The following is a 24,691-nucleotide window of genomic DNA, read 5'->3' on the forward strand; positions in this document are numbered from 1 at the left end:
GGCAAGGGAAGTGGCCTGGGATTTGCCTTACGTGAACTGGAGGTAAGAATGTGTTGTAGATGTGGCCTTGGGCTATACAACTTGTACCTTTCTCCACTTGGCCAGTTTTCTCACTCGAAGGACGTGTGAAATACTGCCACAGAGACCTGAGCGCTTCCACGGATTTATACCTTGAGTCTGTGGGGGGGGAGACATGATGCACGGAAAGGTTACATTAAGAAAAAGTGACAACACGCAGTGCCAGTCTATTTAAGTGCGAGTTTTAGCAATTCAGCAAGACATTAATAGTGCATCAACATTATTATAAGCATGCAAATTGGTGCCTAACCAAGGGGATGGAGCTCATTTACAAAAATATGTTATACGAGTTGTTTTTATAAGAGGGTTTTGCATATTTCATAATTATGATCAAGAATTTGAGGATAAATTCCCATTCATGGGTACTGAGTCAGCACCTATGGGAGACATGGGTCCCAAGTCTTTTTTGGGGAAAGACATTTTTTAAAGGCAAATCGCTATGGCCTTCCCAAGGGCAAAAAGGTCAATAATAGACATACCAGCAATGTCATTACAATAAAAATTATTCCGGAACAAACTTTTCTTTACCAATGACAACAGCAGCACACGGACATACACTGAAAAATACCAGGCATTGCCTTAAAATGTTTTTTGGGGTGCATTCCCGTGACACAAGCCTGAGGACATGACCTGAGAGAATGGAATAGAAGCCTAAGAGTGAATGGGATAAGATTGAGATGGGTGAGGGGCGCTCAAGGGTCAACGAGCAGGGGTCAGGGAAGGTACTGGAATAAGCCAGGATGGGAAATGCCTATCCATCAGTTGATGGGACCCGTGATATTAACCAGATAAGGCAGGATCAATAATGCTTTCCTGTCAGCTGTGCGACCATGAGCCCACTACATAAAATGCACTGCTCTTGCAGCACATATCCATATGCACATACCAACAATTCAGCTCCTAAACAAATTAGCATCAGCATCGCTTCGTTGATTAAAATGTATTGTAACTCTCCCAATACATGCATCAAACCATCCATGTAATAAATAAGGATTACTAATTCAGGCCCTGATCACCAGTGGATTGACATTATGACACTGCCCATATGAGCAGGAGCGAACACAAGGCCATTACGTCATACAAGGCTGTTTAGCTACATAAATGGACGTGCAATGCTTAAGTGTTACATCACTATAATCTGACACTGCCCAGTAAGAGCACGAGCAGCAATGGACCATGACATTACAATTACAGTGCTCTTCATCTCAATGGTGCCGCAATGCGAACATCACCACCTTCTGACCAACATGATCAAGGTCAACACCAGCCTGCCACCTACGTCTCAACTGGCAGAAGAGAAGAGCGTTTGATTTGACATTGAGACACCTCGTCACGATTTGCAAAGGGCACTTGCCAACACAATCGGCCTACCCAGCTCTCCAGCTATGCGTTTGGGTTCAATTAAACGCCGTCAGCCTGCTTCCCATACAGCCGCGCCACTGGAACTGTCCATTTCGTGGTAAACAACTGTATAACGTGCCACTCCAAACTGTGCAATATACCGTAGATCGCTTCACTGTAAACAAGCCCTGGGGACATGGCTGCCAAGAGAACAGAGAAAGAGAGGCAGATGCAGAGCACCTGAACTGAAAAAAAATGTGCAGAGAGGTAAGCGATGCACATGATAACATGTTTTACTCAGTGAAGAGCTAGAGTTGGGAAAATAGTGATGCATATAACTTGACAAATAGATTACCAAGAAAGACATCGGCAAAGACAGCTATATTGTTATTACCATATTAGTCCCAGGTGGTTCAGCGGCAGAGTAAGCAGCTGGCAATCAGGTTGGGAGTTCTATTTCTTGTTGTGGGTTGACTCAGTCCATCTGCCCTTATGCACACCACTGTTGCGGCAGGCAAGAATGGTTGTCCTGCGGATAGGCTCACCCCCATCATAGGTAGATGTAATTTCCACCACTGGTGCAGAACTGAAAAGTAGCGATGAGCATTGCCTCAGGCAATTTGAGCAGGAAATAAGTCTGACTCTTAACTCCACTAAACGGTCAAAGCTGATAGCATCGTAATGAATATTTCTATTGAATAAATCTAAACCAAAGGCCTGGACTAGGGTAAATTTTCATGGAACAGAAATATGCAAAAAAAAATGCGTTAATACGTCTCCATGAAAGAGAATGAAGAATGGCTAGATCACAACAAATTAGTTGACTTTATAGCACCACTGTGCTCGTATATGAATCTCCCACAGATTTACTGGCGTGCCAAGCCACTCGCAATAACCACTTCTTTGTTTACCTACAAAAATCTCATCAAGTCTCAAAGACCCGTTTGTCAGGAGAACCAAGCTTTGGAATGTTTGCCAAATTCTTTAATGTGTAATATTTTTGTTTTGTGTTGGAAGAAACCAGAGCATCCAGGAAAAAGCCAGGCACATGAGGTTTTCTTTCAAGCTCTGTGCAAATGAGACGAAAACCTACTTGCCGTACTGCCACATACAAGCACTTTCTATGTCAGTCGGTGGCATAATCCGTCAAAACCCTGTATCCAGGTGGCTCGTTTAAACGCATAAAAAAAACAATTTACGATATAATATTAACACAACCAATATTAGTTATTTATCTGTTTATCTCGTTCTTTATTTGTGATGAGATTCCTCACTTTTCTGAAGGAATTGTTTTTAGGAGTTTGTAAAAAATATTTGTTCTAAGCATCATCTCCAGTCTCAATCCTATATGGCTGATAATGTCGGAGTAGTCTGAGCTCAGCTGAGATTGGCTAGAGTTGGAGTGACACTGAAGAAAAATTTCATTTTCGGCCATTACATGCTTGTCATTTGAATTTGAATGGCAGGCAGGCAGGCAATCCACTGGATGGCTTCCTTGCTGTAGTATTTTCCGCAAGTCACTTACCACAACTAAAATAACATGTTCTTTATAAACACTGCTGCGCAGAACTGAAACAAGCTACTGGAATCAAAAGCAGCCGATGTGCATTCTAATTAACGAAGGTATTCACAAAGCTCATGTTGTGCGAGTGAACAAGTAATCTGGTGCTGATTGCACACCCACACACTCATGGGCTAGGTGTGTTCTCACAGCCGAGGTAAACACACCCACCATATGGCTGAAGCTCAGGGGATTAATGTCTGCATCAGCACCGAGCCTGTACTGATTCAACACCATAGGTGTGAATTTTGGAGATCACCTGTAATTAAACTAGTTTTCTAATACAGTGACTCAATGTTCTCAGAACCATCACAATAATGAAACAACTATTTAAAATGTGGTGCATTACTTAAGTCAGTGTAGCCCAGTCTAGCAATTAAAATAAAATGAGTTTATTCATAGCTTAAAATATAAGTTTATGCTCATGATAATGCATCAAATTAGGCACGGAAGACATTTTGTTATTATTTATGCAAGTTGCATGCAAATAGGACAGATGAGACAAAATGAGATCGTATACAAACTAAACAAAAAACATTCCATTCTTGAATAGGGAAGGGTTGTGGATCATTAAATGCCGGTAAAATGTGTAGAAACTTTACACTCTTTACACAGCGTAATCACGAGCAGTGGGTTTGTGCTGTAATCATCCAAGGTCATTCATGCCCACCCTGCTGCCGCTGAAATATTCTAGAAGTTTCCTGAGGGGCTTCGAGAAGGACATCTGACATGAACTTGATGGCACGATTTGGATATATTTTAAAAACCTAGAGTAAAAAGCCCAGTGACAATGTATGGAATTGCAAGACTAAGTTGGTATGCCAGACAGAACGTTTCACCACTTACTAGGTATGCCACAATAAATTGCTAAACACTCACGACGCTCAAGAAAAATCTATTGAATCACTCATTGAATCATGCATACCTGGTTTTGCAACAAACACAAGACAGAGGAGATAAAATGCCAACAGGATAGTAAAAAGAGGCAAATGTTTATTAATTATTATTTGATCATTTCGCCATCATGCCACGAGATGGTGAATCCATTCAGAAATCTCACAAGCAGCACACCCCAAATCTCATAAGAGCTGTGCAAGACTTTCTTCCCAGGACTTGTCCCAACTTTTTTTTGGAAGTAGCCAATTTTTTTTACACTTAAATCAAACTGAATTATAAATGTATTGAATTATGACGGTGAACATTTGCACAGGACTGCTGCTTAAAGTAGCACAATCCTGTGAAGCATTTAATACAGAAGCTCATCGATTATTCAGTGGTACCAAATTTTCAAAAACGCCGGATAATCACATAATTATTTAAAATAGCTTAGTTTTGCACATTCTTGTACAACATTATGTTTTTAGGTTTTTTCGTTTTTTAAAAGTGTTTACTATATGACATTGGCATAAACATACAAAAATAGACAAAAATAAATATCCTACTTTAAAAAGTTACACCAATCTCGAAGATTCTGCATGGGGTGATGTATATACATGCAGTATTTTCATTGTTTAAGTTGTATGTAGTGTATCATGTACTGAATAAAATATTTAACACTAATCAAAAATAGCTACTTTTTTGTTACGCACATGGCGCCGATCGCCAGACTGGTTACAGCCTTTTTGGAGCGGTTCTGCCGGATTGGCCCAGGACTGCCAGATAATGTTAGAAGCCGGATAATTGATGTCTACCATGTGAGAAATGGAAAATGATTGACAGAACCAAGCAACATGTTAACTTGTCAACATTTATGCTAGCCGAGAGCAGTTATATAAAGCTGGCCTACTTAAGAAACTTATAATCAACGTAAAATTAATGTGTGCAAACATAACATCGGATTGAAGTTACAAATACTTTATACATCACCTGTCAATTAAATGACATTATTAGTCATAAAACGCAAAAGCCCTACTTTATGTAACGTGGCTTTTTAATGTAAACAAGCCAAGCTCTGTGTTGGCTTCATGTGACTGATGTCTTTTGTTGAACCAGGTGAGGGCAATTGCCTCTGTACAAAGAAAATCATGAGGGCAGCAGCAACTATTTGGAATTATTTTACAACTGATTTTCTATGTGCTGATACATCGTATGGTCAATGGTGAATCCTGTTTTTTACAGTTATTAATAGGTCATGGTTAGCGGTATTAGTTAAAATAATGTCTTAATAAGGTACACATGCCAGAAATATAAAAAGCACAGACTTGGGAAAATGTTTGATTTATTTTAGTTTATTATATCTATCTATTGCACCATTGTGCACTATGAACCTGGCGACCAGCTCAATTATCTGCCACAGCGGACATCAATGGGAGGGTAATATCTCGGAATCTGTATTTATTTGATCAGAATCTTATTTAGACTGGAAGAATGCGATGAGTTGTGAAGCTCTTTTTCACAGATGGTTCTGGGCCCCCCTCCACCAACTCACACTGACCAATATTGTGAAACGAGGTCAAATAACCCCATGACACACTGTTCGGGGAGACCATCAACCAGCAGTGGATTGAAACGTGCCCCTAATGGACATCTGTGAAAAAAAGCTTCTCCAGGATAAATATTCTGGTTCTGACAGAGCCGAATTTCACCATGGGTAGGTGCCTACATATGAATCCTGGTCTATGTGATATTTGCTGCGGATGTGTAATTATTTAGTCTCTGAACTACCTAGTTGTTCATAAAATATTACATTAAATATGTATATAAACTATTTAAATGTTAAAAACACAAGCCAGTAAAACAAGTCCTTGCTATGGAAACCGCAATATGAATTACAGAGGTTTAGTACTCGCGTACAACTCAGTGTTCATAGTTGGTCACAGATATGCTCCAATCACGTACAACTCAACAGTCCTGCACTGGGTACCCAGAAACACATTTATGAATAATTCAAATATTAGCGCTGGGGCTCTGCCACTTCCCACGTGATCCCTCCAACGCTATTTCCCCAGTGATATATAACCAAACAAATCATGAAGGGCACGTGACAATTCTTTCATCTGGGACTAATATAGGTCTGAAAATAACCAAAAAATTAACAATAGCAACTCAACACAACCACGAAGTACACAACTGTGCAATTAATTAACCGAACACCACACCATATGCACATTCACATGTTTCCCTCAAGACAAAAGCTTTTAGCAGTGATGGCGGAATGGATGCAGAGTGTGACGGTGACCAACTATAACTGCTGGAAATCTGTGAAAAAAAGCATCATAGCTCATCAGATTTCTCCAAGATAAATAAAGATTCTGATTCTATAAACATCGTGTGTAACAGAAATATTCAAACGCTGTTTCTTCGTAAATTGGTCACGGACACGCTCCGATAGGTACTAATGCACCCATGACAATAGTTTAGCCAGAGGCAGGGAAAAGGTTATTGGGCACAGGTGCGGAGAGGACAGCATTCATATAGCACCTTGTGAACACACTGTGAACACACAGTATGCGGGGAGATACACCCAGCCGCCTTGCAGATGTTGGCCAGGAACACGCCTGTCCTGATGGCCCATGATACCGCCATAACTCTGGTCAACTCGGGATTACACCTCTCCACTCTACCATACCATTTCAACTCATATGCTTATAGGATGCACTCCCACACCCAGGTAATCACTCTGCATAGGCAATGCCTCACCTCTCTTCTGCTGCCCATCTATATATAAAAGGGAAAATTGTGAATGTGTGTCTGTTCGAATTGTTTAGCATACTTCCCAACATGCAACAAACTTGAAATTTGGCATGTGGGTAGTTTCAAGACTGTACACAATGCAGAAAGTATAAAAATAAAAAAAAAGACTCATGTATTTGGGGGGGGGGCACAATAATGGATATAATATATTGCACGGCAAGTGAGCGGTGACGTCGTATCCGCATGTCACCCGCATGCGGAAGCGTTACGTAGTGTGCCTGCTGACGTCACGCATCCCCCCCTCCCCATCTTCCGCGTAGGCCGTGTATAATCCAAGACAAGAATCCAAGTCCCGGGCGAAGCCGGCTAGTAAAGCGAGTACCAGCATGAACACAGCTCCAATCCTTTGACTTCTCCAGGTAAAATCGCAATGCTCTTTCGGGGTTCAACTTATGCAGCCTAGCCTTGACCAGAGTCCTGAATGTTGGCAGGCAGGTCCTAGCATGCCAACCTCCTCATGGAATGCTTGGATTGCCAAAGTCTGGACCTTTTGGGCGACAAGGAACAGCCACCTTGTTAAAGGCTTCCACCAGAGCTCCTCGAGGTGCCCTGGAAATTGCCCACGTTAATGGTACAGCTAGCCATGTTCACTCTTACCATGGCCCCCTCCAGAAGGTTCAGCATGTCAAACATTTGACCACCCAGACCACTCAACAGGGTCCTTTCTTGGACTTGTCTGATGGCCTCCTCTGTTTCCCCCCCCCCCCCAATATTCAAATATGCTCATAATGTCCCCCCCAATATATTGATATAAAAAAATGTACAAAATAATGCCGTCCCAAATAATCATGAGCAAATGTAATCATAATCATAACTACACTTAACAAATTTCAATTATTACTACTACCGGTTCTAGTATTACGGTATACTGCAGTTCTGCGTGTGGTTTGTCCAAGTGGTGTTGCCGTACACCAGCAGAAGCTGTTGCTCGACTGCTGTGGGGAGGTGCAATCAATGTCAAACACTGTACTGTCTCTCCATTTCATTACTTTCAAATTTATTAAAAAGAGGAAAACTAGAATGTAATATCAGTATTACGAATGGCTATATCACTGTCGAGTGTAAACAATCATTTTGTGAAAACGGGGCCGATTTGCGATTGCTAAACAATCAACCATCACTAACGTTAGCTTTAATAGCTAATAAGTTACTTGGAAAGTTAATTAGCCACACATTCACCAAGTGACCAACAACGGCGCTCACGGGCTTATTCACATAACGTTAATGTCTTTATTACACATGCGCTGCATGTTACACATGCGCTGCATGTTACACATGCGCTGCATGTTACACATGCGCTGCATGTTACACATGCGCTGCATGTTACACATGCGCTGCATGTTACACATGCGCTGCATGTTACACATGCGCTGCATGTTACACATGCGCTGCATGTGTAATATTTGTCGACAGTAGTAGCTTTCATTTATTGCATATTCGTATAGTATAGTATATAGCTGCACTTGCTTATGATAAATAGCATTATTAATGTTTCTTTGATTAAAGTGCAAGCAGTTGTATCAGTCAGCTTTCATTCACAGTCAGTGTCATCATGAGCAAGAGGAAGGGTGGCAGTGACATTCGTCAGTTTTTTGGGCAGCCTCAGAAAAGAAGAACAGTAAGTTGAGAGCAGTGAGAACATGAGCACCAGCAAGATGATGGAAGTTTACAGTAGTACAAGAGATGAGTCAATGTTTCTCGAAAAAATAATAATTGCCATTCAGATCAGAAATGGTTATTAATCCATTCCTGAACATCGTGGCAAGAAACACCACCGGTGCATTCAGAGTAAAGAGCAAGAGGGAGAGCATGAAGATGCCGACAGGGCACGGAGAGCAGGTGACATGGAGGTGAGTGAGAAAAAGAGCAAATATTGATGGCTAAGACCGAATAATGGACATCACAACAGTCTAATCATAATGTTAATTTAAGCTGAGATATTCTAAGTATGGTTTCTCACGTGTATTACAGATAATACAATCAAACCGGGAGAGTGAGTTTGAGAATGACAGAGAGAGAGCAGACAGGCAAGTGAAGATGAAGGTGCAGGAGAGGGAGTGGAGGAGCTTGGACCTCGCCCAAATCAGCCAAATGTTAATGTCAAACCTAGTCAAACCCTATAAAATAGGACACTACTTTCAGGAGAAATGGTTTAAAGAGTATAATTGGCTCCATGACAACCCCTGCTTAAAGGGGGTCCTCTGTTTCTATTGTGATAAATACTTTGCAACACGAAAGTCTAAGCTTGCCTCAAAAGCAGATTCAGCTTTTCTAAAGACTGGCTTTCAAAATTGGAAGAAGGCACTGGACAAATTTATTGCACATAAAGACAAGTGTCACAAATTAGCTGCCATGACTCAGATTCAGGAGCCAAAACCTGTTAATGTGCAACTTTCACGTGAGCTTGAAAGACAGCAGCAACAAGCTAGGAGAAATCTTATGAAGATTGTTGGGGGTGTGAAGTACTCGGGCACGTCAAGGTCTGGCTTTTCGAGGCGATGATAAGGAGAGTGGGAATATCAGCCAGCTTCTAAAGTACAAGGCAGAGGGCAATGGCAGAGCTGACCACCTGGCTGAAAGGTCACTTTGATTTCACCAGTCCCCAAATTTAAAGCGACATTTTGAAGCTGGTGGGCCATACAATCGTCAAATAAATTGTGCCATGTAATACAATACACTATTAGGCATTATTGTAAAAAAAAAAAAAAGTCCATCCCATGTGTTAGTGAATTTATTTTATATTTTTAGCAGGAAATTAGTTTTCAAATTTAGATTTTTTTTTCTGGGGGGGGGGGACCCCAGACCCCCTGGAAGATTTGATCCCCGTCAATGTTGACTCCATATCTACGGCCTTTATTTGGCCGTCCTGCCCGGTGAAAAATCCTATTCCTAACATACTTGCCAATGGGAAAATACGAGTAAGAGCTTCGAAAGCGAATAATCATGTTTTAGCCTATGCCCAAACTCAAAACACTGCGGAAATAATGGATGCGGGGTCAAGTTGTGGGGGATGGGGCTCTGCCCCTCCCACCTATGGGAGAGGGGTGGAACACTCCTCCACACTAAGAATTTAATTATTAATCAACCAATACGTTTCTGGGTTCTGTATTTACCGTATCACGGGGTCCAAAAAAAATGTTGGAATGCTGGACAACATCCAGGTGTGAATTCTCTTCAACAACAAAAAATGTGTATGTGAACTTTATTGAGTGTTTGGAACCCCAAGTCTGGCCTGGGCACACGTGTGTGGTAACCGATTACATTAGAGTGCTTGGTATTTTCACAACCTCAGCTCTCACCCACACCTGGGGGCAAATGGTGGCGTCATGTTTTCATACACGCCTAAATACTCATTTTGTTGTGTTTCTCCGTGAACTGTGTGAAACCGTGCATTTTCCTACCAAGACGTCGATGGCTGCAGGAGTCTCTGTCTTCGTCAAGTTTTCTGACTCATATTGGAGACAGAGAACGTGACCTTCAATTATGCATTCAACTATTAATTTTGTGATATATCCCTCATTTCTTTAACAAGTCAAGCAATGGATTCTAGTTTCTAACTTAAGGCCTTTCGACCTAACATTCTTCCTTCAACAGCAAGCCTTCACCTCTTGACAATTTACCTAGGCCAGATGTGTTTTGCCTGCTCTGAATTGATATATCAGACTTCTCTCATCATGAACCCAGTCCAGACTTCCTCATTATTCTCTTTTTTAATGTTCTTCTATTTGGCACGGATCCAAATCTCGATTTTCCTGTTATTTAATGTCTTCAGAACTGAAAGAGCGCCATGCGTTCCTGGCGCGAGTCACAACGACAAAAGGCTGTGGCATGCCGTGCGGCATCCTGGCACACCACCACCACCACTGCCAAACAACATGTTCGATTTGCCAGCACCGGACAATGCAACATGTCAGTAAGGACCCAACAACACTTCCCATGGTCATTTAGTTAATTATTGCTTTTATTGGGTGCAGATACAAAGCGTGTACCATGGTGATAGCTCACATTCTAAATTGCCACAACATTTTCACTATCTGCAGCTTCCATACAACAGAAGCCAACTCAAAGCAATGTTAACTCTGCTGAATAGATGGCCCAGCAATCTGCACTCTCCACTGTGCCAAGAGTCTATAACAGTTCAAGTCTTCGCTGTGCCAAGAGTGGACAGTTCATGTCCTACTCAGATTATCTGCTAACATCTGCAGGACGTTATTACCAAAGTACACTGCAATCTGTGAAGTGGACATTACAAATCGTGTCACACTTCTCACAAGAGCAGGCGGTATTGTACTGAAAACAACGATCATGTACAATATTAAAAACACACATGTCCCTGTGCAAGCCTCAAACCAGCGTCTCCCTTGAGTGAATTAATCTCAATGGGCGATTGCTTAGTCAAAGGACATTTGATTTAATTGGGAGCTATTCCTCTTTGACCAAAAGGCAGTGGGGGAGCTTAAAGCAGTGGATAAAGTGTGAACGTGTACACCACGATTCAATCAGACTTAAGAGCACTTTAAGCTGCAGCTCCTCTCCAGAAGTCACGCACCACTGACACACTGCTGTTGTCATATGGCCTAAGAGCAAGACAAGTTTACTTGCTGTCAGTTTAAGCAAAGCTGCATAAATAACAAGTATGTACATACCCAAAAAACCTCAATGCATCGCAAAACTTTTTTAGCAGGCTCCTGTCTATGTTGGACCAATTCCTTTTTGACCATTTTTAAATCCTTTATATTAAGTTCGCTTGCTTGCGTGCTTGCTTGCTTGCGTGCTTGCTTGCTTACGACCGTGCAAATCTTTCGGTCGTTTTTTAACCCCCTTCCCGTGATCCAATCGAGCTGACATTTTCCACACAGACTCGTTGTGCGAGACAATTAATGTTCGTGAAAAAAAATTCCCAAAATTGTACACTTTTTAGGCAAAAACATTGTATTTTACATATATTCAAATAGAACTCATTCATGGCTTTGACTGAACGTCACAGTGTAAGAGCCCAGAGCGTAACCCCTCCACAGGCCGTGGCGGAGTAGCGCAGTTGGTAGCGCCCTCGCTTCCCATGCCAAAGGTCGCGGGATCGATCCCCGCGTCCTCCACAGGCGAATATATTTTACAATCCTTTATATTAAGTTCGCTTGCTTGCTTAGGACCGTGCAAATCTTTTGCTCGTTTTTTAACCCACTTCCCGTGATCCAATCGAGCTGACATTTTCCACAGACTCGTTGTGTGTGGCAATTAAGTTCGTGAAAAAATTGCTAAATTTTACACTGTTTAGGAAAAAAAATGAAATATTTAATTACCAATTGCTTAATGGTGGCAGACAATCATCTGACCCATAGGTGGCAGCCATCTCAAGCCAGAGGACGAGAGGACTCTAGCCGCCACGCATATAAAGGATTTATAGTGAAAAACTTTGTTTTTACGGGTTTACTTGTTAGCATGTGCGATCAAATGGAAGTGTACGGAGAAAACCTACGTAAACAACCTGTTTGTATCTTCACAAAACGGTGGCATTTTCAAGAGTGTAAGTTAGCCTATTACGTAATGAACCAGAGTACTAAATAATTAATTACATCACTTGTGTAAACCGCCTAAAACACTGCTGCAATTTCGTTGTTCCACTGGAGGTAATTTCCGCTTCCAAAGGGAAAAAATGCGTTCACTGTCCATAATAACAATGCACTTTTACAGACTATAGTATTGCTAAATGTGCAACCTTCATGTTATTAAACACCAGCATTTGTTTAAACAAATAATTATTTCTTCCTAAAGGCTTTTACCACTTTACTTTCTAAAGCTTGGCAGTGGTTGTTTAGGGTCATTCCAGGACACGACATTTGTAGCACTGCTAATGGAATGATTGCGTCCACTGAAGTACAGTTCCACGTGCTGTGTGAAGTGTGTCTGTGCGTACAGTTCACTGCATTGTGATCCTGACTGCAACAGAATCGCTTACCTGACCTGCACTTGTCACTGGTGCGGATTGTAAATTTGAATCCTATTTAATTCCCACTTGCAAATTGAGAGCTCTTCGCAAAATGTGTTTTTCTGCAAACATTGGCCCTTTAGAATAATGCATGACTGCACAGTAGCTAATGCCAGGTTCGTTTTAATTGGCATCTTTCCACAATATTATTTTGTAGTCGTTGATGCCCAGCAGGTATGCTACATAACCACGACAATGGCACATCATTACTCCGTCGTCAATTCAGGACCATTTAATAAAAGCTTGGAAGCACTGACGACTGACGCTCGATTGTGTAGCCAGTATGACTGCCGCAAACTGGCCACCAATGATCGTACAACGAAGCTGACCTAAGTAAATTTGGATTCATATTTAACTTGGCCACACTAAGTTCTGATACCCAAAATATACAATGATAACGTTGCTTGGAATGGAGCTTATTTCTGATGCCAGTGATAGAAATAGCACTCCTATTGCGATTGCCAGTTTACACAGACAAGTGATACTTATTTTAACGACCCTGGAGAAGTATTAGACACGGCCATATGGGATATAAGGGAGTGATAATATTTGTAATAATTTTTTTAAAGCTAGCCACAAGAGAAAAAACGAAAGAAACCTGAAATCTAGGATTGCAACATAAAGCAGTAAATAATAAGAAAATGTCACTCGTGTTATTTGCATACAGCCAAAGGTCGTTAACTTGATCATTTCATATAACTCAATGGTAAGTTCTACACACAGTGCCCATGTCCGAGCATGAATAGAACCTCTTCAATTCAAGGGGCATTTAGCAAGATATTTCAACATTGGACTCTTTTTTGACCTATCACTTTTACTTAGACAAAATTGCAAGACCAGGCCTTTCTTCATTCACCTTCACAGTAAGACCTCACTCTGTATTTAATACTCACAAATATGTCTAGATGGTAGGTCATAATAGGAGCATGTGGTTTTATTATTCTGGGAAATATAAAAAAGCACGCTCTTAAAATACTGCCGTGGGATTCACATGGTCCGGATTGCCACAATCGGTCTCCTGGGGACAACTGCCTGGTATGCATGCATCATGAGGACAGTGGAAATGATTCTCATGACTGGTGCCATCCCCATGCAGCAGTTCCATGCTAGAAACAGTGCAGCCAATGTGTGATGCATGCACCGACACCACACAACATAGGGCAGTTTCCCTCGCCAGACAATTTCTCTCCACATGACCAGAGCTGGTATGGAGGTTTGGTATGGAAGCTTTTGCACTAAGTTTAAGGAGCAGTGGATCCAGTTTCCATTGTTCACAGAAATGTGAACAGGCTGCAGAGACATTGGCCCATTTGGTGGAATATTGTTATGCTGCAGATGTCTTGCACATGGGCAAAATGTCTTACAAACAGCGCTCCACAGTGCTCAAAATTGTGTTTATGGCTCTGAGGCAGTGACGGCTTGAAGGATAGTTCCGATCTATGTTCCTATATTATATATAGCATAAACACTGTTAAAGTGACATACTAGTTTGACAATAATGCATGCATACGAGCTGTGGTTAGCGTACTCGGCTCACAATCGGAAGGTTGCAAAAGTTAACATCAAAGCAAACTGTCCAGCATTCCTATGGGATAGATGCAGTAACCATCACTGTGAAGTCAAGTGGTCATCCTGTGGGCAGACTGCCCCCCTCCATTGCAATATCGTCTTTCAGCCATTGAATATACAAGTGCTGCACAATGAACTTTGAGAAGGGAGACACGTTGACCTTTACCAGTGGTTATATAGTACTGTCTTTCATACATTCTCTGAAAATTGCATACTAAGAACAGAACACAGCTGACTTGTGAATTGCGTGAATGTCCAAATTGCTGCAGTGACGAGATGTTAACTACTTTGCCTGGTATACAGGAGTTCGTGGGTTCATTCCAGACCCTGACACCTGCTGTATATTTGGAGTTTGGATGTTCTCTCCATGGTCACATGGATTTTTCTCCAGGTCCTCCGGTTTTTCCCTCCACATTTAGAAACAAGTGTTTAAATTTCCACATGATGGACCACTTCGTTGAGCTATGATTTGTGGACAGGTCACTTCTGAAAAAGAGCTATATAGTTCAGTGGGCCTAACCTGATAAAATAAAAAGTTAATAGTTTAGTTTACATGGAATAAAGTTTTCCCTAATTTTAGGCTCCATGAAATGCAAATAATGTATTATGCATGTTGAACGTCTTTTACACCGTACATAGGCAACCATGCTAATCGGAGGTGTGGAATGACATGCTCATCACAGGGCCTCGCTTTTATTAATTTGCTTGTAAGACTAGGCCACAGTTTCATGAAAATAAGTGCATAGGGGAATGTTTAAAATTTATGGAATAGATAAACATGTTATCCATCAGGTTATGGGCCACACAGATGAAGATGTTATATTCACTTGTTAAAATGACATGTAACTCGTATCATCTGCAAAGTGGAGCGTGTTAAACCAGTACGAGAATGTAAAGTTAAGGGCAAGAGCCACCAACCATGCACAACACCAAGGTCAGCAAAACTGACACTCAACGATGTTGATGCCACCACTTCTTGGAGGTGCTTCTTTCTGCTAGATTCTGCAAGTCCTCCAGCCAAGAACTGACCTAAGGTCTGTTCTAACAGTCCACCCATCTTGCTTTATATCTCTCCATTTTCCCCTTTACAACTCACAGTAATATGTAACAGAGTACTGAGCCAGCGCTGCTGAAATGAAGGAATACATTCTGAAGTTTTAGCCACATATGCAATGGGGCGGTGAGGTTCGCATGGGCCCTGGCACAAGGAATGGAATGGAGTCCCCTGATCCCTTTTTCTATTCCCACGCCTGGAGTCCCCCAGCCCGTGGGACCACGATGGACACTGGACAGATGCCACTGCATCCATTTTTGAAATTACGTCAATAAATGTGCTTTGACATGCAGTTCAGCACATTGAAGTTCTGGAGGATTAAAACGTTAAGTTGCATCTCTCTCTGCCTGAATGCCAACACTGCAGATATATATTTGGGGCCAAATATAAAAAAGAAAGAATAAAACAAATGTGTTGATTTAAAATAGTAGAGACACACTGGCAAGTCAATATAACACCACAATTGTCAGACAACTGCATTCAAGCCGTGAGGGGTGCTGTTTGCTAATTACTACCATAATGAGCCAAGAATGTCTGTGTGTGTGTGTAATGCTCGTGATGTCACTCCACATGCCGCACCCCCCCCCCCCCCCGTCATTAATATTCATGAGCGGGTAGATTTTTACACTCACGTGAAGGTCGAGCGAAAATAAATTATTTTTTCGCAATTCGCTTTAAGTTTGACGTTTCTTTATTGAAAGTGAATCTAATCAATAATTCTACGCAGCAACAAAGTGGATTTGGTGTCTTAGTTTATTTCTTCAGCACTTCAGACAACAGGTAAGTCTAATTAATGCTTCTACATTATGATAAAATAGACATTTCTCAATGATTTTCCAGATATTGTATCGATTTCCAATTTATTTCAACCCCAGCGACCGAAAGCAGAAGAGAATGGTATCAGAGCACTGCATTTGAACAAATTTAAGGGGAGTTATATACAGTGCTACAGTGACATGAAGCGAGGTATTTTGTGCAAGAATCACTGCCATTAATAGTGCTACAGTGAACTTCAGTGAAGTGTTGTATGACTTCGTTTTGTGTCAGATTCACTGTCATTAATACAGTGCTACAGTGAAATGCAGTGAAGTGTTTGATGACATACTTTTGTGCAAGATTCACTGCCATTCAATTTACATAAGATACAATTATACTCTGCTCAATTTTTTCGTAAATATTACAGCTTCCGTCCTAGGACGGGCAAACAAGCTAGTTAAAAATAAAAGTCACGTGCATCAGGTGTCCAGCAATGCCTAAAGGGATTCTCCAGTTGGCGAACCTGCACACTCGTCAGGGATGACCCAAGAGCAACAACTACAAGGTGGTCAAGCCAAATAACTGGGTCAGGAGCAGCGGAGTACATCACTGTGATGTCTCCTTTTTACTTGTGGATCGGGCATTGCGTCGTTATGTGTTGCATGGTCTGTTCTGGATGACCACAGTCGCACACTGGAGACTTTTCCATCTGCCATTTATACATCAGGTATCCGTATCTGCCATGGTTTGTGTGGATGAGATTTAGGGTGGACGCTGAGCTTCGTGGAATATCAAAACACGGGGATCTTCTCCGTTGGGTCTTTCGCAAGGTGTTTGTTTGCGTTTTCTTTTGAACTCCATATAGCTCTCCAGGCTTCATAGAGTTTGAATTAACATTGTTTAAGGTTAAGCACATGGGTCTAAACGGGCTTGCGTGACTTTAAGCGATGATGAAGGATGTTGAGGTCCTGATGAATGAAAAGACCGTTTTCCTCGATTCGCAAGACTTCCCGGAGGGTTGCAGCTTTGCAGCGGATGAGTGGGAGAGGTGTGACAGTACTGGCAACCATGGTGTTGGGGTCGACTTGAGGGTTCCAGTGATACACCGCATTGCAGTGTTCAGTGGGACATCAACAAGTCGAGTGACTACTTCTGGTCCATACTGGTGCACAGTATTTGGCTACAGACTACAGAAGGCTCACCGTTGATGTCCGTAGCACTGATGCCAATGCTCCCCAGCTTGTGCTTGGCAGTTTTTGGACCAGATTGACCCTTGTGTTGGTCTTAGTGGCTATCTTTTACAGGTAGTCATGGAAGGTTAGCATATAGTCCAGCTTCACTCTGAGATAGGTTGTCAACATGCGTACCTGTTGAAATGGCGCAGGGAGGCAGAGCTCATCTCCGTTGGTGTGCCTGTTTCAATGGTGAGGGTTCAGTCTTTCCATGGGACTACTGTTGTAATGTAATACCCATTTTAAAACTCTGCATATTCATATTAGCATGTGGCCCTATGGTTTGTGTACTCAGCTCAGCGGTTGCAGGGAAGAATCCTACCTCATACAGAGGATGACTAAACAAGTCTTGCAGGCCATGAAACCATGTGCATAACATACTTTTCTCTCCGCCTGATGAAGGCCGCTTGTGTTGCGATTGAAAGGTCGTGGGTTTTTTGCTTTTATTATTTGCCATTAATTATTTGTATTTTATTTTATTATTTTTATTATAATTTTATCTTATTTTTTTATTTTTTTTCTATTTACGTGACTTTACAGAAAGAACCAAGAATACATAACAGACCATGTTTCAACATTGCTCTGAGTAAGATCCTGTGCAATACGCAGAGCTTAAATATGGAGTGAAACTCAAGGATTCAATTACCAGCTTACGCTGCCTTCACAACTTGCCAGGACCAGGCAATGTGGCAACGTATTTAGCTGGTGAGCAGTGTTTCTGAGGTTAAGTACTGTGATGCAACGTGGCCTAGGGATAATGAGAGCAGGATGCTGTACTAACAAATATGTACTGTTTCCAGGCCAACACAAGAATTTGTAAACATGGACAGTAAAAAAATATCACATTTTTAACCGCTTGTTAAACTGAAAGTCAAGACGCATTGTTACAGCCAAGACTTTTCCAAAACAGACTTATGATATGCTAATTGATCACTTTCATAGGTGAGTGGGGGGGATACAGGATGAAAGGTGTCAGCTATTTTTTCCATATATTTACAGCATGTTCCAGTTATATCCACCCATTCCATCTGGTTGAGGATGTAAGTAAATTATAAGCAGGTCTAAACTGGCAATGCAAACAAGGCATGTCGCCTATCTAACGCTTTCAAACTAACAGTGTACAGTGCATTCTAGTTCAGGCATTGGCAAGCAACGTCAAGACAAGACAGGAAAGCATGTTTATAAGTAAGGCAAACTTCTCTAGAATGAGCAAAGGTTCATTAAAATTTGTTCTGTAATTTCTGAGGTGTAAAATTCACATGAGGTTAAGTCCATTGCTTAATTAAAAGGCAAACGGTACCTGGAAATGTATATCACGTAGTCAGAATTCATTGAAGGTGTCTACCCGCTCATATGAGTTAAAGGGGTGTTGCTCCTCCACTGGCAGCTTTAACCAGTGGTGGATATTACACATTTTTACAGCAGGGTCCAGTTTCTTCATATGATTACTACTGATAATTACCATAACGCTGTCATATCTTAGTGCCTTAGAAGGGATAGGCGTACTAAACACTGGACCGGGATTTGAATTTGCAACACTTCAAATTGCTCTCACCAAATGATCACGTGGCCCGATAAAATTAAAGACAACACACATCTATATATATGTGTGTGTACTTAATTTCAAATGTCCTTATACATCTCTATATGTGAGGGCTAATGCTGTGTGTGGTACTTTCCAAGCCAAATTATGTGAAACGATTAGGCAAGTTGAAGCATGCCCCTTCTACCCGAATAAGTAAGCCACGGCGAGACATCCAAATGTGAACAGGTTCTGCCTTATGTACACACGTAGATCCACGTGCCCTTACAGCAAATGTAAAGAATAACGTCCATGCATGCAATTTTACTTTCCCAGTTACCACATTAGGTCCTGTTATAGTCACATATGTTGGGTAAAAATATCATACAAGACAAATGGATCTGGTTCACTTAGTAATGCTGGCTCACCCGGGCAAATGGGTGTCCACTTCCTCGGCAAGGCCAAACTATCGGCTTGCACTGACTAGTTGACCTATTACTCTATAATTGTGCAGCACTGTGGTTGGAAAATGTTACTCGCAAATATGAGGCAAGCAAGTTTAAATGCGAGTCGGGGGTGGTTGCCTTGATCCATTATTCAGCCAGTGTAGGACGTGTGTACTGTTGTATTGAAAGTCAATAGCAGTTGACCATTTTGAGAGCCACTCACCTGCCATAGGAATGTGGAATTTCCCCTGCCAGTTAAGAGCCATTTATGGCCACGACCCAAGGCTTGTTTGTTAAGCAAGGTGATAAAAATAACTCTCGATTACTCTTCAAGTAGTGTACTACCCCATGAAACCTCTGCCCTTTGTGGCATCAACTCACAAATATGAAAAAAGAAACAAGATTTGACAGCATTCCACATGCATCGCATGCCCATGAAAATAGAACTTACCACACAAATAATTTAACAATCCAGTGTTACATTACTTCGCAATGTTACATTTTACGTGATTTTATCTGCACAATATCTTAAGATACATTTTGTATTAAAATACCACGAACTATTTTTATTTTCCTTCATATGTACACAATGTGCACCCTGGGTACAATGCTAAGGCCACATGCACTCGCCATATGGGTTAGCCAAGGTGAGACAGGCACACGACACACTCCATACAGCAAGGACAAGCTTCTTAGATCAGCAAGTCCATTTCACAAAGGTGGTGAGAAAAGGCTGCCGCAATTAAGAAAGCTGTTTGAGGGGTAAAACTGTTTCAAAGCACTGAGCTCGCACAACTAAGATCCTGAGTTCAAATCCAGGTTTCAAATAGCTATAAATCAAATTAGGTTCTCAAGGATGGTAAGTTGAAGGTTTATGCACAGTTTCTAATGACTTTCATGAATATTAAAATAAGCTTGGATTGTCACTTAATTTGGCAAATGCCTTCTGCGAGGACTGTAAAATTTTATTTGATGGAAATTGTGATGAATGCTTTTTGCAGAACATATAAGTGTGAACAAGAGCTTCTTGAATGAAATGATTCTAAATGTGGTTCTATGTTGTCTTCTAATGGGAACAAATATTCTCACATGTTACATGGCTCACCATAAAAGTTAAGAAAAAACTCTTTATTGCATGACATGGTACCAGTAGCAAAAAGTAAACTGGGAAAAGCTGTCCAATTAGAACTAAATACCTCTGATAAAGCACAGATATGGATTCTTATTACCTAACATCAGTGGCAACCTAAGGCATCGCTTTGCAGAGGGTTGCATGCCACTTCACTGCTACAATGGTGCATCTACAGATGCCCTGCACAGCTTTATTCATCACTTACCCCACCGCTCATGTCACGTACCCTCTTAGCTCAGTGCTCGAAGAGGGCTCTCTCAAAGCCCAGAAACCACGAATAACGATGAATAGTGAAAAGCAGGGAGGTGTTGTATTCCATTTGTGCTGCTGGCATTTTATGAGATTAAGATATTTTCATTCATAAATGCAGTGAGCAGTACACCACCTTGTGTCAAGAGTAGAGCCCCATAAGATTATCACAAAACCACTTATTAATTCACTGGAATAGGCCTCTTTAATGCACAGTTTATGCACCTTTATACATGTTCTACAGGGTTTTTGTGTCACGTCAACCAAACAGAAAAATAATTATAAGAACTAAATTATGCCGAATTAAGTGAAAACTAAATTTGAATGTAATGTTGTTTGTGTAATTATTGGTAACTAGGCTGAGGGCATTGACCTGCATACAGTATTTGTGAATCCAGTTTAAATTACAGGTGGCTGCAAACCGGACTTGAACCCAGGCCTTCGGCAGTGCTGGCCTCGTGACCCCTAAACCATCTGACCATCTCTAGCTTTTTAGCTGAAGGTTTCTTTACAAATTCATACTCGATGAAAATGTCGTGATTAATCCACTTGCATAAATCATCACATGGAGACAGAAATTACGTGGCACATGCAAAAACACGAGATTTACACAAGCAATCTAATTTGCTCTGCTCCACCAGCATGTTAAATCATTCGCTCAAATCAGATTAAGAGCTTTCTTGCCTGTCTACATGCACACTAACTACAGCCAATCACTTTCAATCTCTTAAGGGGGGGAGAACTATAAACACAACAATACAAAAGTTAGTGCACTGCCTCACATGCGTAGGTGTTTATCCGTTGATGGTCCTTGTGGAAATTCCACAGTTTTATGACAGGCACAAGTCTATAGAGTCACCACCAATAAGCAGCTGCAGCAGGTGGTAACAATCCCATAGATGATGGGCTGGGTTGATAATAGCCCTCTTTTACACACGACCAACTTTTACGAGGCACCAATCACTCAAATGTTTCGGTGAATTTGCTTTATTATCCTTTTGTTTTATATACTCCTAGTGCTTTATATTCTGCCAGAAATTTGACATTTCTAATCAATTATGTCTCTACAGGTCACCTACTGTCAAATTCCCACAGTAATTCTCATTTATCAACGCAGAAGGATGATGGGCTGAGTAAACTACAGATTGAGAAACCTGTTCCTCGACACTAGCGAAAACTCCGTCATACTTGTCAGGTGGCTATGCCAACAATACAGCATTAAGTGAAGGAAATGTAGGTTAAATGGAGTTTAAATGGGCCCTTCGATATGAAATGACCTTTACGTTATTCGCCATCTGTGAATATGATAAAACTGTGTGGGCCTCACATTGACATTGATCTATGCTAAAGGTCTATTAATAAAGCTCTTATTGCGTCATCATGATACATGTCAGTGAAAGCCAAACCGGGACGTAATTTCGCTTTCAAATACAGTGTACATGTTCTGCTGCATTCAAACCCACCACACTACTGCACATGGTGTGTATTTTGGTCACATTTGACTACAGCCATATAAGTATTGATGCCCTTTTGTAATTATATATCAATGATGAATGTTGCTGCACTAAACCTTTAATTTAAGATATAAAACAAATGTGACAAGATATCCATTTCAGGGACTTGGCAGAAGTGTAAATGCAAAGATTGAAAAGTATTAACCAACACCATCATAACCATTTACAAACATTGCCTTATATGCTATAAAACAATCAGTAATTGGTTGTTTTGATAAATGGTCCTCCAAAGGAGGGTCACAAGCTTCATTGCATGGAATGTTAACATCTCCAGAGTATAGTTTTCTGTCAAAATGTCTCTGCCGAAACATAGGAGGAGCTGTGCTCATCTCTAAGCAAGCAATAAAAAAAATCAATATTTCTGACAGGGTTCAATGACTACATAGGACACACACTGTTGACTCACCACATATGGGAATTAATTTTACAATACTTTGGGAGTAGTTTTAATGAATGCAATAATATAGACAGTTGATAGTTATTTCACAGCTCTGCCTCGAGACACAGCACTATTTTTAGGCTATGGAAACTACAGATAGCAAGTTGTGGGAAAGAGGCCAGTTTCATGCGAGTGTCTCATCTGCCTCGCTTAAACCCGTTAACCATGGCTCCACCTATCCACTTTTGTCAAGTGCAGATAAGATACTATTATGGTTCATCACAACAGTAGTTACACCATCATCATCTCTCTGAACTGTTTTGGTGATATCCCCATCACACACTACTCACTGACATGGTGAGTTTGTGGTGGATAGGTAGATTACTGCACTCGTTTAACTCTCTTATCTAAACTTAGTCATACGTGAGCAACCACCATTATGTTTAGTACATTAGCATGGCGGTGGTTAAACAGTGTATCGTTACGATTATTATTACATTTGTTTACCTAGGAAATGTGAGACTCATGACTCGTTTTCAGGAGGGTACTACCAATTTTTTCAGTCGGGGACAATGGCTACTATTTAAAATCTCATTTGAGTAATTTCAGGGTAATTTTCTCATTTGGATCATGACACCAGCACTACAATGGCCTACTCTTGCAGATGATACCACTGGATCTTTAAGGCCCATGACTGCAGGTGTATTGTAAACATATGCACGTTTACAATACACCTGCAGTAATGACCAGAACGGTTGTTTGATTCAAACCTTGAACCTCTGCAATGAGCGGGTGAATGCACTACAGCTGGGCCACGTCACCACCTACATTAGTTGGATAATTATCATCTCTAACGGTCGTAAGACCACAGGACTACCTCTCACCCACATGAACACTTCAAGTCCTTGGTGTCACTTTAGCTACACACAGCTTGACCTACAAAGTGAGAGTTCTTAAATTCATCTCTAAGAACTAGTATGATTTTTTTGGAGACAGTAATATTTTATTATCATTGTCTCTAGATATAAAGCAGACACTAGCTTTTCTAGGTAAAATTTGCTTTTATAATTAACTTTGCAGGCTTATGCAGCCTATTGTTCCAGAGTACTCAGTGGAGGGGGACAGTGTATGGTGGTGGTTAAGCAAGTTATCATCTCCATTTCAGTTTATAAATGACGACACCTCAGGCCACGACCGCTAGCCAAGTTGTCAAACATGTTTATCATTAGACATTTTATAATGTCGTGCTCATTACAGAAAAAGTGCTTGCCGATTTTGTGAAGGAGCATAAACCATCACACAAACTACGGTCAACCATAGAGAAAAGACTCACTGCATCGCGCTTTTCCTTCGAATATTAGGAAGCTACATGAGCTATGCACTTTAAAATAAAAAAAGGAATTTCTTTAGAGCTGCTTTTTGTTTTTAGTCCGTTGTCCTAACCCCGTGAAAGAAGTTAAACATCAATACATTTCAAAGTGGTGACACTGGTTAAAATGTTTGACTCGCAATCACAAAGGCTGAATTTTCCTCTCTGAGGCAGTTGCCAACGCAGCCTGTCATTCTCCTGGTGTTAAAAAAGTACAGTATCAATTTGTGGAAATTGAACGATGGTCATCATGTGAAGAACGAGGACCCTGCCACAGCAAATTTGAGTTTCTAGCACTGGCTCAGTGCCATAAAAAGTGCACCGCCTTCCCCCCCTCGATCATAGAGATATATTGACTTTTGTTGACTTGAGATTGCACAGCGGCCCCATCACCAGTATCACGACCGGGTGCCCCTTTCCAAATAGGGCCCCTTTTGCTCAAGAGTAAGACGTTTGAGATATTTACCAACGGCAAAGCAACTCCCGGGTCTTACATCACACAAGCAGTCGTGCGATAGCGGTCTTTCTTGGGGCGCGAAACAAAGAGTTGTATTCACCTGATTATGTTGATGGGGGACTATGGAATTAAAACGTGTTGGGTCAGTTTTTTTGTGTCATTTTCCTTGGCGTGCAGGCGCGAAACGAAACAATGGTTCCCTTGATATCACGCCTCTTAAAAAGGTAAGATATTGGCGTCTCGTAGACATGGAAGGCGCCAAAATTAATTATCATGAAATGAAAAGCTTATTTTGCTTGAAAACGTGCTGGTTCAACGCTATTCGTGGTCATTGATGCAGGTCTCCCCACGCG

General features: G+C 41.2%; 1 protein-coding gene across 2 annotated transcripts in view; it reads right to left on the reverse strand.

Annotated features, from left to right (window-relative positions):
- Positions 1-24,691, reverse strand: part of LOC133354538 (CCR4-NOT transcription complex subunit 6-like) — a 60,375-nt gene that overhangs the window by 34,270 nt on the left and 1,414 nt on the right. Inside the window, exon 2 of one of the 2 annotated variants that reach the window (XM_061571444.1) lies at positions 88-177. The gene's annotated coding sequence lies outside the window, so the exon portion shown is untranslated. Of the gene's footprint in view, positions 1-31; positions 178-24,691 lie in introns of both variants that reach the window. The other variant, XM_061571445.1, reaches the window with a different exon arrangement.

This window comes from Lethenteron reissneri, chromosome 47 (genome assembly GCF_015708825.2).
Source record: "Lethenteron reissneri isolate LAM-NWPU_2019-01 chromosome 47, ASM1570882v1, whole genome shotgun sequence".
NCBI classification, from domain to species: Eukaryota; Metazoa; Chordata; class Hyperoartia; order Petromyzontiformes; family Petromyzontidae; genus Lethenteron; species Lethenteron reissneri.